Here is a 12,656-nt window from a genome sequence, read left to right on the forward strand (position 1 = left end):
ACAGAAGGTGAATCTTACCCGAGAAGCGGCAGTTGGCTCCAGAGCTTCTCCCACCCTGCCCTCCCTCAGTTAAGTCTTCTTTTGCAGGTTAACCTCTTCTCCACAGGTATGCACGCGGTGCTATGTCAGGGTCACTGTTGACCTCAGTTTCTTCCCCATTATTCATCCCAGAATTGCCTCCAGGCACTGGCTTATTAGGACTTCAGCTGCTTCCCTGGGATCCAGAGATGGAAAAAAGAGATAGTGCTGAGCATCATTAGCTTACTGATGACATTCAGCTTCCCCTCTTTTTTCCATGGGTAACTGGAGGCTATAAATTATTAACCCCAGATGATTGTCAGTGAAATCCATGCTTTACATAGTGTGGCAACATGGGACATTATCTTTGGCATGATATACCATTTTTGTTAACGTTACCTAGAGCTGGGGTCACCGGTGTGGTGCTGATGCGCAGAGCACTTTCAGACACCCCTCTTGGCAGCCACAGAGGCCCCCTGCTCTTCCCAAATCTCATTTTTATAAGTTAAATTGAGGGGCTTTTGCCTCTAGTGGTGGGGGTTTTTCATTTGGGAGGGAACTACCTGTTAGGGGGCATTGTGTGTGTTCTGCCTGGGTTTTTGGAGGGGGCGCATGACTGGTTTTTCTTCTTTGAAATGCTTTGGTGCCCACAACACTTTTTTACACTTCCAGGCCCAAAACAATTGGGGATACCTGATTTATTCTGCAGAGGAAATGTGTGGGGCTTCTCAAAGGCTGCCTATTCAGGATACTGAGTTGTTTCAGCCATTGAACTCATTTTACTTACGTTGTGGAGTAACTTGCTAGCAAGCTGTACTTCCGCGTCACCATGGAAAACCAAAGCAGAATTCGAGGGATATCCTTTCCACTTAGAAGCGTATCATGGAAACATCCGTTGTTTGCTGACAGCCACAATCTGGACAGAGTTAACATGCAGAAAAAGTGTAGGATGAGGGTACACTTGAGATGTGATGCAATTATCGGAGCAGCCTTTGCCAACCAGGTGCCCTCCCAAAGTTCTGAACGACAGCTGCCATCGCAGGAGTTGTGGTCCAAAACATCAAGAAGGCACCAGGTAGGCAAAGGCTGGATTAGAGTATCAGAAACCTGAATTCAAATTCACATTACATCCGCTTGTTACATCTCTTTCTAGAAAATGACTTAACGGTTTGCTGTCCCTGTGTTCTTTGGATGAAACTAAAGACTAGAAATTGAACACTTTTAAACTCCCTACAATGTGTTTCTTTTGTCCATTTGCTTGCTTGCTTTGCCATCACTGTAATATGCTTGGATGATGAAGAGATGCTCCCAAGAGTTGGCATACCTTCCCCTGATGAAACACATTGCCTTTCCTTCAGATACCTTGTGGCCTATAAAAGCAGGCTGCCTTTCTAGTATCATTTCAGGCACACTGGGACTGCTGATTTGGGGCATTGAGCATGTGGCGCACTCTCTTGCCAGTGCACGTTCCTGGTGTTTGTTTGTTTGTTTTTGTGGGGGTGCCCATCTCCCCACAACCACTAATGACGCTGCCCAACTCCTTACCTTGCCCTATGCGCTCAGACTGCACCAGAGAAAGTGGAGGGGAAACAAAATGCATGGAGATCGCTGCTACTTCTCTTTGTTCCTCCCTCTGCTCAGTCAAGGAGGCCAGGTGAACAGGCAGCAATGGCAGAGAGGAGCAGCAACCGGACCACTGACTTCCAGGGTTTGGAAGTCAGCCCCTTACTGGGTCACAATACTTGGCAGGTGCCTGACACTGGTCTTCCAACACTGGTCCAGGCTCTTGCTGCCATTGCACTGATGGTGCAAGAACTGGGTAAGGTGTGCACCCTGCAAGACCGGCTTCTTGCAGAGAGAGTGGGCACCTCCTGGAGGGAGAGAGCATCTGTGCCCAATGGGGCATGCACTAAGCTGCCTTCTGGGCCTACCCTTTAAGTGGCTCGGGGGTCCAGGGAGCTTCCCAATTTTCTCCTTTCCCTTCTCCTGTCTCCTGGAGTCTGCCTATCCCTGTTCCCTCTGCATATTCCTCCCAAATAGCTTTTGTTGCTGCAAGCCACCTCTCCTTCTGCCTCGGCACAGATGGGTTCTGTTTGCCATTAGCGTCCCCTCGCCCGACCCCCGGGGAGCCAATCTGAGCTCCGATTCTCATGCACGACTTTTTTTTGGAGGCAAGTCTACTCTCTTCCCCCGAATGAATTGTGGTTTCTTAGTGCCATTAATCATTTTCCCTTTACAAATGGGATCTGGAGCTGGAAACATTGCTCCTTTTTATTTACTGACAAGATGACCTGGCATCCTGGCAGCTGTCCACTGGGCTGGCGTCTGGAAGATTAAGTGAAGGAAAAGCCTCTGGGCAAATTCCCCACAGCAAACTCCCAAGGCCTCGTCCTCCCCCCTTCCCACCCCCTCTCTAAACACGCTGGGCTCATCCGGGAGGGCTTCCGCCAGGACCCAAGCAAATCCCTCAGCGTTGTTGAAGCCCAAGCGAAGAGCTGGAGGCATCCCACTAATTTGTCCATGCACAGCCCCAGCAGCAGCAGCAGTAGAAGGATCTCTTGGACAGGAAGCAGGATCCATGCAGACTTATGGCTGCTCTAGACTGGTGTTCTTTGGCGGTGTGTTCTGCAATGTGTCATTCACACCCAAAAAGTGTGCGACAGTCCACACATCATTCTGCTTGACTTGTTCCGAGATGCTTCCCCAAAGTGACCACATTATTGATGTCCAGAGAGGAGCTCTCCTGTTTCATCACAACAAAGGCAGGGCAAAGAAAACCCCCGACATATCTGCAGTGCGAAAAGTTGCAGGATTTCAGCAGGAAGCCATGGGGCACTGGAAAGGAAGCAGAATGGCAGTCCCAAAACTTTTGCAAACAAGTACTGAATTGGAATTGAAAAGCTTATAACCACCACAATACCTCCACGAGCACAAACCTTCAAGAATGGACCATAAAAAGGCTGTATGGAGAGCCCTCTTCCAGTGAGGAGACATAGAGTTGGAAGGGACTTTCAGGATCATTTAGGCCAGAGCTTTTCAACCTTTTTGAGCGGCCAGTAACCCAAAGTGACCAGCAATCCAAAGAAAATTAAAGGCAATGAATGTAGCCTGTTAACACCCTGTTGCCAGGTTACATCAAAACGGGGGGGGGGGGGACTAGAGAGCATCAGATAATTAAATATTCCTCCATACCCTTTTTTTAAATCCTTGAATTATATATATCAGCTTAGCTAGGCTCTTCCACCAATTGGTTAGTTTTCTAAGTACAGTCCAGATACAGTTTCACCCTCCCTGTGAAAAATAAGCCTAAGTGACAATATCGTTATACATGTGCTATTAAAATGTTTACAGTAGTAAACAAGTCTTTCATTTATTATATCCCGACACACACACACACACACACACACACATAAATCCCAGTGAAATAAGGGCCCTTTCTCCTTATCACCATGGCTAAGCTTTTGGAAGGCAGCAAGTCAAAACAAACGGTTCACGCCGTGATTGCGGCAGCGAGTAAATAGGTACACAGAACACATGTGAGCAGTTTCCTAGTTTCCACTTCAGGCCTGTCAGAGAGTGATTAATGACTAACAGCCACGGCTCTGCCTTGATTGCCAAGTGCTGTATTGTTAATGCTGACATTTAATGAGGCTGGACATACTTGAACACAATTCGGCACCATCATCCGCAAATAATGTTTGATAGACGGTTAATTTGTTAAGTATTTCTTCTCCCCCCTCCCCCACTTCCTTTTCAAAATGGTGTCAAAAAAGGCATCCAGGGAGGGGGCTGAAGGCTCTCACCATACTGTCGGGTGGAATAATGGTCTTCTGAAAGGGCATTTAGCAATGTGGGAGATGGAATTGTGCTTGGGGTTGGCGGGAGGGGGAATCACCGCTCCCTTCCTAGGTGTCTAGCTTGGTATATGTCGGAGAGGCATTTGAAGCTGAAAGCAAGAACTATTCCTTTATGAACCGCAAAGATAAATCCCCAGTGGCAAAACACTCCATCGGCATTTACTTTCTGGCATACCTGGGAGGTGTGCTGAAGCCTCGTGAGAATATTTGCTTAGAATCCAGGAATGATCCAAGTGGGTTAGTGACTCAGTGAGCAAGGCGGTGAGTCGTTTTACTCAGGTGATAGGTGCAAAAATGTATCGCAGGCGTCCCCAAACTGCGGCCCTCCAGATGTTTTGGCCTACAACTCCCATGATCCCTAGCTAACAGGACCAGTGGTCAGGGATGATGGGAATTGTAGTCCAAAACATATGGAGGGCCAAAGTTTGGGGATGCCTGATGTATCGGGTTGATCAGAGAACCACTTTTGCTGTAACCCAAAGACTTGAGCTCCATGTTGGGCAAAAAGATTCCTGCACTGCAGGGGGTTGGACTAGATGACCCTCATGGTTCCTGAAAAAGGTCCCCACCCCACCCCCTGGAAAGATTCAGGGTTGTGACATCTTTAACAATATTTTCACGCTTGGGGACAATTCCTAAGTTACGTGGATCCTAGTCAGGCTACTGCGGAAATGATTTCTATAGAGGCATGTGAGGAAAACGTGTTGAAACTGGAACTGATTATATATATGGGGTGTTTTGTGGTTTGTGTTTTTTTATAATAAAAAAGATGTTTTATTTTAAAATAAAGTGTGATAATGTTACAACACGGTTACGACATCTAGAAATATTACATTTAGTAATAATAATTTTATTATTTATACCCTGCCCATCTGGCTGGGTTTCCCCAGTCACTCTGGGCGGCTCCCAACACAACACTAAAAACAGAATAAAACTTCAAACATTAAAAACTTCCCTAAACAGGGCTGCCTTCAGATGTCTTCTAAAAGTCAGGTCGTTCTTTATTTCCTTGACATCTGATGAAAGGGTGTTCCACAGGGCGGGCACCACTACCAAGAAGGCCCTCTGCCTGGTTTCGGAACTTCCACTATTCTAAAAAATGGGTTGGAAGTCTGTTCTAGTCTTTGATCGCAATAAAGATTGATTGATTGATTGATTGATTGGGTTGGAAGTCCCAATATTATCTTGGAAGTTGACTTTCGGTCGCTCTGAACTGAAGCTTTACTGCAGCTGTGTTCTTGATACCATAATAGTACATTAGCTGTGGATGTCTTCTGCTTTAATTTGCTCCGCAACGCTTCCCCCAATGCAACTGCATAATTTCTGTCTGAAGGGGCTACAGTGTAACAAAAGCAGGTACAAAAAAAGACCAGAACATTTATGGTAGAAAAAGGAAAGAGACTATGCAGTGCCTGGAAATAAAGCAGCTTTTTTGCAGGTGCAAACAGTATTGAATGCAGAATCATGTGTGGCTGCCCTGACAGCATCATGAGTACAAATAATCAAGAATGCACAATAATAATATACTGTGGGTCCCTCTGCCATTTTTTTTATAAGGGGGACCCTGGATCATAGCCAACTAACTAATAATCAGAGTAGACCCACTGAAGTGAACAGGCCTAAGTTAGCCAGGGGTCTACTGAGTAATAATAATAATAATAATAATAATAATAATAATAATAATAATAATAATTTATTATTTATACCCCGCCCATCTGGCTGGGTTTCCCCAGCCACTCTGGGCGGCCTCCAACAGAAATTTTGAAATACACTAATTTCTTAAAGACTAAAAGCTTCCCTAAACAGAGTAGCATTGGATGCAACCTACTGAAGTGTTCCCAGGTTATTTATTATTTAAATTTGTATCCTGCCCCTCCTCAAATGTCCCCCGTGGCAGCTTGCAAGAACAGATATACAAGTTCAATCAAATCACCAGTACAATATGGCATAGCTGCCAAGTTATCCCTTATTTTAAGGGATTTTCCCTTATGCTGAATAGGCTTCCTCGCGAGAAAAGGGAAAACTTGGCAGCTATGCAATATGGATAAAAGATCACGCAAGCCATTCAAAAAGAAGAGCAGCTAAGGAAAAAAACAACACACGAAACAGAGATAAAATCATCCATCAGCTGCAGATGTATTAACACATATTAACCTAATAGGCCAAAAGCTTGTCTGAACAAGAGCTACGTAGATAAAAGAACAATATTTACAGGAATAAGGCATACATATTTAAAACGGGGGAGATAAAGGAAGCAGCTGAAAACACACACAAAAAGATAAACCCATCAATCAGGAACAGAAGTATTAACACATATTAAGGACGCAGAGATGTTCCTCTTGGCAAACCGTGTGAGAGATGGGGAGGGATGTCGGAATGCTCTCAGAGCTCCAATCCTACCTCTTTACTGCGGAGGCAGCTTGGAGTCCCTTGTTCCTAATAAAGGAAGAATGTGAGCTCAGCTCTTTCTATATTTGATATGCATACCCTGCTCTCCTCTCCTCCATTTGTGATACACCCTGCTTTGTGATCTGTGTCTTGGGTCTCCTCCAAAGGGTTGGGTTATTTGTGTTTTTCTGCAGGTGTATGACATGGGGATCGAGGGTCCCTGCAGACTGGTATTTTCTTTATACCTGTATTCTGCAACATGTCGCTAATGCAGTACTAGTGCATTGGTGGTGTATTTCTACTGGACCACTTTACTAGTTGTTCTGTGATGATTCCCCCAGTGTGGAAGGGCACTATTGCACAACAGGGCAACTAGTGGGATAACTTTGCTGGGAAACGTAGAGAACGGAGTTTAAGACTGGAAAAAATGAGGAACTGAGGCCACATTCACACCATGCATTTAAAACCCTGTACAGTGGTACCTTGGTTCTCAAACTTAACCCGTTCCGGAAGTCCGTTCCAAAACCAAACCGTTCCAAAACCAAGGCGCACTTTCCCATAGAAAGTAATGCAAAATGGATCAATCCATTCCAGATTTTTAAAAACAACCCCTAAAACAGCAATTTAACATGGATTTTACTATAACAAGACCATTGATCCATAAAATGAAAGCAATAAACAATGTACTGCAGCCACACAATCAAACAATCAATCAGTAGCTGAACTGGGTTCCACACTATCACAAAAACAAATAAAAGAGCTGCAAAAACTAAAACAGACAGACCTCAGCATAACACTCAAAACGGAAGTGTGGCACTCAAAACAGAAGCATAACACTCAAAATGGAGCATGTTCAGCTTCCGAAAAAAGTTCGCAAACTGGAACACTTACTTCCAGGTTTGCAGTGTTTGGGTTCCAAGTGGTTTATTATTACCACTTCAAACAGTCTTGGCTTCCCCCAAAGAATTCTGGGAGCCGTGGTTTGTAGTTTGCAACAGGCTGCTGAGAGTTGTTAGGAGGCCCCCATTCCCCTCACAGAGCTACAGTTCTCAGATCTGCCGGGGAAATCTGGAATTGTAGCTCTGTGAGGGGAACAGGCATCCTTATACAAACTACAGCTCCCAGAATTCTTTGAGGGAAGCCATCACTGTTTAAAGTGGTATCATAGTGCTTTAAATGTACAGTGCATGTTGTCACCTGAAAGAAACTGAAACTAACATATTCACTGACCCTCACTTCTCCCCACCCCACAGGAATTTGAATGCAAAGTCACTGGGGCTCCTTGGGCCAAGACTCAGTTTTCCCTTTCAGAATGAGGCCGCCTCTCTTTGCCGCCATATTGTTACCAGCTGGTTCTCCTCCTCCCAACTGCTGTTGCCTATTGGCTGGCCACAGGAGAGCCCCTCCCTCTTGCTGCCGTCAGTCACCCACTCTGGGACAGAGGAAAATGGCGAGGATTTAATCAGATACTAGCAAATTCAGGTGGTGCAACTAAAGTCTATTTGGCTTCCCTCCCCAAAATCGGACATGTTGCAGTAAATAAGGAAAAGCACTGGGAAGTGCCGGCTAGTGCTAGCTTGATGCAACATCCTGTGACTTCCCCACAAACAGCTCACAAGGTCTAACCTCCCCCAAAATTTTGTGTCAGCTAATTAAAGTAAATGTTCAATAATGGTCTGGAGGTGACCCACGTGGGAATGCAAAGGAGCAGTAGAAGCAAACTGCTGCTGAAATTTCACAGCCAAGAAACGTGTTTGCAGTTCTCCCTCTGGCTTTGCCCCGGGAGACTGGATGAGGCCTGGCAGTTAATATCCTGTGAAACACGATTTCTCATTTCTGCCTTTCAACTTTGTGAGGCCGCAACACCTATGAGGTATTCTGTGTTACAAAACCTTGATTTCTCTCCCCCACCCCCTTTTAAAACCAGGTGTTTCCTTTCTGTGCCAGGTCCCAAAGCTGCAGGTACATACACTGCAGAAACAGGGGAGCTTCCTAGATCACATTTAGGAATGAACTGCTTTGCCTAATCAGACTTTTCTCCGATACCTATTTAAATGGCAGCTGACATATGCCTTTTGTCCTCTAACCATCTTGTCCTCTGTCGTCCCCTTCTCCTAGTACCCTCAATCTTTCCCAACATCAGGGTCTTTTCCAAGGATTCTTCTCTTCTCATGAGGTGGCCAAAGTATTGGAGCCTCAGCTTCACGATCTGTCCTTCCAGGGAGCACTCAGGGCTGATTTCCTTAAGAATGGATAGGTTTGATCTTCTTGCAGTCCATGGGACTCTCAAGAGTCTCCTCCAGCACAATAATTCAAAAGCATCAATTTTTCGGCGATCAGCCTTCTTTATGGTCCAGCTCTCACTTCCATACATCACTACTGGGAAAACCATAGCTTTAACTATACGGACCTTTGTCGGCAAGGTGATGTCTCTGCTTTTTAAGAAGCTGTCTAAGTTTGTCATTGCTTTTCTCCCAAGAAGCAGGCGAGGATGTAATATTTTAAAGTACAGTGATAAACACAATTCTTAAACTTAAATACAACAATACAGGCTGCGTAAACACCATATATTTAAAGCACTTCACATCCCCCAGAGAATCCTGGGAACTGTAATTTGTTAAAGACTGCTTGGAGCATATGGCTTTGACCTCCTCCCATCTTCTTTCCTTATTGATTTGCTGTTAGAGTCAATTCAAGGTACTGGTAGTCCACGGTGGCTGTGTGTGAACTGTGGTTCAGAGAACAGCCCTCTATTTGAAGATCTGCAAGAGCATCATTCTCTGTTTGAAGGGCTGTGCATGTCTGGTTTAAAGTAATGGAAGAAAGGAGAGTACGTGGCCTTTGAAGTTGCCCATCAGCACTTAGTGTCTGGACCACAGACTGAGCAGGCTTCTAGGTCACAGTTTTCCCTAGTAAGGTGAGGTGTATTTAGTAGTAGTGATAATACTTATATCCCACCTTTTTCCCCAGACCAGGACTCAAAGGCAGCTTACACTAATGACAGAAACACAGATAAAATATAAAAAGCTGAAAACATAGGAAAGATAATAGTTAAAAAGCTATTAAACTATAATAGAATTTAAAAATAGAAAAACAAATCTAAGATATCAAGAGTAAAAACAGCACAGCAACTTTTACACACACAGACACAACAACAACAACAACAACAACAACAACAACAACAACAACAACAGTCACTTTCCCCGAGCCTGTCAGAATAAAACAGTCTTCAAACGCTGACAGAAGGACAAGGAGGGAGCCAGTCTCGCTTCTCTAAGGAGGAAGTTCCAAAATCTGGGAGCAGCCACCAAGAAGGTCCTGTCCCACATCCCCACCAACCGTGCCTTTGAGGGTGGTGGGACTGAGAGAAGAACCTCCCCTGAAGATCTCAGAGCCCAGGCAGGGTCATATAGGAAAATACAGTCCTTCATATGTATTTCTGTTCAACTTATGGTTATCATTTCCAAATTTTCATCCATACCTATACATTTGCTTATGCCGGTTTTATGCAAATCTGGGACCAGGATCTCTCCAGGACCACCTTTCCCATATGAACCTCTCAAAGTTTGCAGATCTGACTCAGGCTTTTGATCCAACAGACTTTTGATCCATATTTTTAATCTGTAGTCTTCAATCCATAATGTGCCTGGCGTGCTCTGGTCCATGGGGTCACGAAGAGTCAGACACGACTAAACGACTAAACAACAACAACAACAATAATCCTCACTATTGCAAATGCCATCCTGACATTGCTTCTCCTCCATTACTCTCCTGCAACTAGAATTCTGCTTGCACCTCATCCTTTTTTAAAAATTCTTGGGTAGATCATGAAGAGTTCATGGGCAGGGCCTGTGCATGCCAAAGGCAGCATGAGGAATAGTCCCCACCGTGGATCCACCATAGATTAGCATCACAGGCTGACGGTTCAGGGGGGTAAACCAGGCACAATCAGAATGCTTGAAACAAAATAAAAAAATTCCTTCCAGTAGCACCTTAGAGACCAACTAAGTTTGTCATTGGTATGAACTTTCGTGTGCATGCACACTTCCTACTCACCTGTAATCAGAATCATTTCGTACCTACCTGTAATCAGAATGCTCGTTATGGGCAATATTCCAGGGGAATTTGGAGCTATTGTGTGTAGATGAAATATCACCCTATTGAGAACTGGCATGAGGAGTTCATCTAAGCCAGGCATCCCCAAACTTCGGCCCTTCAGATATTCTGGACTACAATTCCCATCTTCCCCGACCACTGGTCCTGTTAGCTAGGGATCATGGGAGTTGTAGGCCAAAACATCTGGAGGGCCGCAGTTTGGGGATGCCTGATCTAAGCTAAGATTCAATGGAGGCATGCTTTGATAGATTACATTGGAATATCCTAACCATCTGTAGCTGAAGTCTGATCCTTTCCACTCTGAGATGTTGTTCACACATTGCTATCCAGACGAAGTGCCATTTCTTCCCCATTACGCTACAGGGGAAAGCCAGTGGCCATTGCAGCGTAGCATGATTGTAAACATTGTATTGCAGTAGTTGTGGGGAAGGAGCCTCTGACATTGATTGGCTGAACTGGCATTTGCAGTTCAAATTATGTGAGGGAGAGGCAGAGGCCCCATAGCAATGACATACATTTGCTCAATTAAATGTACACTCACTCCCTTATTTTGTAAAAACAAAAAAACCAGACTTTTTTTTTAAAAAAAACAAACAAACATTGCAAAACTGCTCCATGAATGGAAGAGTATACTTTCAGGACGTCACCAAAGCAAGCCAATCAGTGCTGTGCATTGTCAGCTTCTACAGCAATATGGTATAATCGACTTAAAATCTAAATTAAAATTTAACCATGGGCGGAATGTTGCTCATCTGAACAGAACATCCTGTGCCATTTCATCCAGCTCTCCTTATTAATTGCAATGGTAATATACAATACAGTACCGGTACCTACTTCATAATCCCACAATGAAAGTACAATAAGACCTGTCCTTCTACCTTAAAATAATACAGGACAGCTGTTACCAACCTGGTGCTCTTTGAATGTTGCCAGACTCCATCTCCCACCATCTCCCCAATGGCCAATGCAACATCTGGAGGGCCACCAGGTTGCGGAAAACTGTTATTAGATGTGCATGTCATATCAGGCACTTTCCTGGGAAGAAGCATTCCCTCCTGTGTGAGAGAGTGAAACACATATGCCTCTTCTAAAATGATGTGCCTGCTGTTTATAAAATTCATTAGCATTTTGACATTATGCCCAATGACTTTACAGTCAACGAGAGACTGTTTTAGTTTGTATCTAAGGACAGACTTGCTGGATCAGGCCACTGGCCCATCTAGTCCAGCATCCTGTTCTCACAGTGGGCAATCAGATGCCTACCAATAGCCTGCAAGCAGGAGCTGAGCACAAGAGCTCCTTAACTGATTAAAGGTTTCAGCCACACTATAAAGCTGGATTATGGAGTGCAAGCGGTGCAGCAGAATGCTCAAATGATCTTAAAGCAGGAACTAACTGTTACAAACAGAGCAATCCTACGCATGAGTTCAGAGGGGCCTACTTCCAAGGAAGTGTGTACAGTATAGGGTTTGCAACCTACCCAAGTGATTTGTTTATTTATGGAGCCAGCTGAGTGCTTGCAGGAAGTGTGTTTTGGAAACTTAATTTTCTTTCCACTCCCTTTCCTGTGATTGGATCGTCCATCCATCCCTTCGCCCTTCTCACGGTCAACAACACTCCTTTAAGTTACTCCTCTGTATCGGGTTATTTTCCAGCTCTAATCCCCACTGTCATTTCATCAGGTTTTGCCTGAAGCTTCTCCTTTGGATCCTAATCCCACCTGTCAGCATTATCTCTTTGATCTGGGTGTTCTGGTTTAGGGCCTCTCCCTGCTTAGGACACCTGCATGGCTATGGGCTCCCTCTCCAGCTTTCTCCCTCCTTTAACTGGCTTGCCATCTGCTTGTTTTGTAACCCTCCAACCTGGGCAACCGCTCCTCCCAAGTAGAGATGAGAACCTGTGAGCTTCAATCACTAACAGTCAGCATAGCCAGTCATTAGGAGTGACAGGAGCTTCTGACTTTAACTCACAAAATTTTAGAGTTGGAAGTGACCCCAAGGGTCATCTAGGCCAGGAGTCAGCAAATGTTTTCAGCAGGGGGGCAGTCCACTGTCCCTCATACCTTATGGGGGGCTGGACTATATTTTTTGGGGGGGGGGAAATGAACGAATTTCTATGCCCCACAAATAACCCAGAGATGCATTTTAAATAAAAGGACACATTCTACTCATGTAAAAACATGCTGATTCCCGGATTTAGAAGGAGATTGGGCCAGATCCGACCCCTGGGCCTTAGTTTGCCTACCCATGATGGAATCTCAGCTAAATCATCCATGAC

This window comes from Zootoca vivipara, chromosome 15 (genome assembly GCF_963506605.1).
Source record: "Zootoca vivipara chromosome 15, rZooViv1.1, whole genome shotgun sequence".
NCBI lineage: Eukaryota > Metazoa > Chordata > Lepidosauria > Squamata > Lacertidae > Zootoca > Zootoca vivipara.